This window comes from Blastomyces gilchristii, assembly GCF_000003855.2.
Source record: "Blastomyces gilchristii SLH14081 genomic scaffold supercont1.42, whole genome shotgun sequence".
NCBI classification, from domain to species: Eukaryota; Fungi; Ascomycota; class Eurotiomycetes; order Onygenales; family Ajellomycetaceae; genus Blastomyces; species Blastomyces gilchristii.
In genome coordinates, this window is record NW_003101641.1 from 220350 (window position 1) to 224411 (window position 4062).

At 27.5% G+C, this 4062-nt stretch overlaps 1 pseudogene across 1 annotated transcript; it reads right to left on the minus strand.

The window, feature by feature from the left end:
- Positions 1 to 3832: 3832 nt before the first annotated feature.
- Positions 3833 to 3913, minus strand: BDBG_18014 (annotated as a pseudogene). Its single transcript has one exon. The product of its transcript is annotated as a tRNA-OTHER (tRNA).
- Positions 3914 to 4062: the final 149 nt, after the last annotated feature.

Genomic DNA, 4062 nt, shown 5'->3' on the forward strand with positions numbered 1-4062 from the left:
TTTAATAATTTATTTACTGTATTAAATTCTTATAGTTCTGATACTTATTCTCTTCTATCAGAATATTACAGTTATTAAATACTATATATTCTTTAATCTACTTAATATAGTATAAATTAATATATATATTCAGCTGTTTCTTCATATATTATATAAGCTTTGCTTTTTTTATACAATTGCTGATATATGTGATGACAGTACTTATAGTTGAAGTAGGAAATGACTAGTGACTAATAACTGAACTAGCTTAAGATAACTGAAATATTGCTGTTACTCTGACTGCTAGATAGTTATCAGTGAGTTCTTAGTATAATTTAATAAGTCACTTCAGAATCATTTTCTCTTAATAATTGAGATATTAATAGACTATTACTTCTTATAATGACTGTATATATCTGAATAATAAGATTAATAGATGATTAATTTAATACTGAAAATACTGCAGAAATAGTCTGCTTAATTATCAGACTGAGTTATTTCTCTCTAAGCTCATACTGCAAGATAAGAGATATAATAATTAAAGCTTAAATATGTTCTTGAAGCTGATACTTCTTGAGATAAATGATTAGTGACTGCAGATAATTTCAATTATGAGAAAAAGAGAATATCTATAATATTCAGAAGTATTCTAGCTAATCATGCAGTAATAAGACAGTATTGATCAGTAATAAGTATGAAATCTCTGATATATCAGTGAACTCACTATGATATGAATCACATGAGAAAAAAGAGATTAAATTCAAACTTAAATATATCTGAAAAAGAAATACAGTCTGTAATGTTATTTCTTACTCTTGATATATTTAATCTCTGTGTATAAGATTCAGCAGATCATTCAGTTTAGTCTGAAGATATTGTATATAATAGTGAAATCAGCTGTTATTGTATAGATTATAGTTCAGATTCAGTTAATTCTTGTCATTGATAAAGCAGTTTCAGTATAATCTTCTTACTGTTGATTTTTTAATTTCTGTATTACTATTTTACTATAATATATCTTCAAGAAATGTAATATAAGATATAATCACTCTTATCTCTTTTTCATCAATATTCATTATAGTTCTCTCACAGTTTAATATAGATAAGTTATATAATAATACAGTAACTATGTCAGAAAAATTGATATCATAAGAATTAAAAATTAGAGTAAAAATATTATTTTGCTTTGAGTATTTAACAGCACTCAGTGCAGAAATTAAATAAAAACTCATTAAGCTTCAGTACATATTCTGATATAAACTAAATTTATTAATAAATAATTGATATAACAGGGAAATAACTTATATATCAGAATAAAATATGCTTTTTAAAAGATTTTATTCATATACTGTAATTTTCAACTCAGTCTGAATCAGTGAAGATTTATAATATAGTCATATTTCAATCATTCTAGTTTTAGTTCTTATAACTCAGTGAAGAAAATACTGATCTTGACTCTTATATACTAGCAGATCAGAATCTGATTCAAATGTTATATTTATATAAATATTAAGTTAATTAAGAACTTGAATAATTGAGATATATTTCATCTCATTCTTTATTATAATTATTTCAAAGAGACTAAATGATGAATTTAAAGACACTAATCTTTATACAGTCTGCAGAGTATAGTGAACAGCTTCTTAAACTTTCAGAACTATTATATAAGATCTCATGTCTGAATATTAGTGATTATATTCAATAAAATGCACTCTTTCAATATAAGATATATCATTTGACTCTGATTTGCAGTAGTATTCAAGATTCTCACACTGATACTGAATACAATCAGAAGAAAAAATAAATTTATTTATTAATAAATATCAGATGAATTCACTGAAATAATATTTAACAGAGCTTTCTCAACTATGAGATTATCATAACTCTGTGAGATTGTTGACAATTTCTGTCATTTCTATATATATTTATCACTGAAAAGTTGAAGATTTGAGAAGAGTAGATATTAAGAGAATTAGATTTTAAAAGTAAAGTGATCTCATGAAGAATTCAACAAGATTTTTCTGAGTAGAACTCAGAGTTGATATTTACATTATTATTATTATTATTATTATTCTTCAATTATAGATATATGCAGTCAGAGACTATGACATCTACCTGAGAATCTTTAGTTCTCAGAGTTTTTCCTATATCTATAGAGTCAACTATTATACATTTATCAATTTTAAATATACAAAATCAGAAAATTCCAGCTCAGAATATAAAAACTGTTTATAAATTACAGTATTTCAACACCTTCTGATAGTTTGAAATCATTTAAAAATATTATGACAAAAGAAAAGAGAATATAGTCTTAAAGATAGATATATTAAATAGATAGAGAAAAGAACAGAAGAAAACAAGTACAGTAAAGAGAGACTATAATAAAACAAAATTATTAAAAGATAATATATAGCTGTTTTAACAGACTATATCTAGTTAATTTTCACCTCTTCATATTCAGATACTTCTGAATTCAGTCATTTTCTTGTAGCTGCTCTAGTTTCTAATAGAAAGTCTATTAAGTATTTAGTTTCTGTCTCAGTTGAGAATAAGAACCTTATATTTAATTGATTTAAATCATACTTCTTCTTTAATCTGACTCTGAGACTATTGTATAATACACAATGTATTATAATATACTCAGGATTTTCATTCACATTGCAGAATAAGTACTCTGTTAAATCAAATCTATTATTAAATCTTTGTATATAAGATTTGAAATAATTATATTCTAGTTTCAGCTGAATTATAGATGAGAATATTTTCTTTTTACATTTAATTAAACAAGATTTTCACTTTGATTTTATCTTAAATCTTGAATAATATATACTCTTCTTTTATTTCTGCCAGCTTTCATTTCACTTATTTAAACAAGATTCTTTTATCTTTCTCTTTATAAAAGATCAGAACACTGTTTTTTGAATAGATCTGCTTAATTCTGAACTCTTTTTTACAGCTGAATCAGTCAATTCATTGTCATGAATATTTATATAAGCAGGAACTTAATACAGATGAATTATCAGTTTTGATATTCTTCTCTTTTGAATTTTTAAAACAGAGTTTAAAATCAGTTCAAGATTTATTTAATCATTATGAATCTGACTATTTCTAAGTCTTTTTAAAGCAGCTTGACTATCAGAGAATATTCATGTCTCTTTTAAATCATTTTCTCTTTTATAAGACTATGAGTGCTAGTCACCTGCAGAATGCATCTTAAGCTAATTATATTTAATTCTCTATAATTAACTGATCACTGTATTCATTCTCTCAGACTAGTCACTAATTTTCAGAGATGTTAGTTAGTGACTATCATCACTCACTTAGTAATATATACATCAAGCTTCCGGTTGCTGATCTCGGTCTCATTAGATGTTCATAGGCCTATCAATCAGCTGTCATGGCCTCACCCTGTGTTAGAGACTAATTATAGACTTGATGACTGCAGTTCTCTCTGTCAGTATTAGAGATTGACAGTGAGCTTGCAGACTCTAGCCTATCAGAGTGCTCTGTCTAGAGCCTAGATGTGCATCTAGGCCTGCTAGTCAGATGGTTTTCAAAATCATTCCCTGTATTTGAGGGGGAGCTAGGCTTCAATGACAGTTCTAGTTTTTAGAGACTTACTTAAGTAGTGTATAATCACTACATTAGGCTTGGCTCTATATTGTTAGAACCTTGACAGGTGCACAGTAGAATAGTGAGACATTGGCATCTCATACTGGCTCTGATGAGTGTTCACAGGATCTCACTTAACTAGTGACTTGACTTGCAGTAGAGAGTTCTACCCCGCACCAAGCCTTACTAATTAGACTCAGCCTCTATTACATGGGGGCTTTCATGGGTAAGAAGTGGCAGGTGCCAGCAGTGGGATTCGAACCCACGCACTTCTAATGTGTGCGGCCTTGGTTATCAGTCTTATCAACTGGGCCACGCTGGCTGATATTTACATTGATAACACTATTAAAATTGAGATTTTCTTGATTAATAAAATTGAAAATTATGCTCTGTATTACTTTTTCAGAGTTGAGAGACTTTCTAAGAGTAGACTTATTAGCAATGTATTCTTCATAAACACAGAATTTGTAT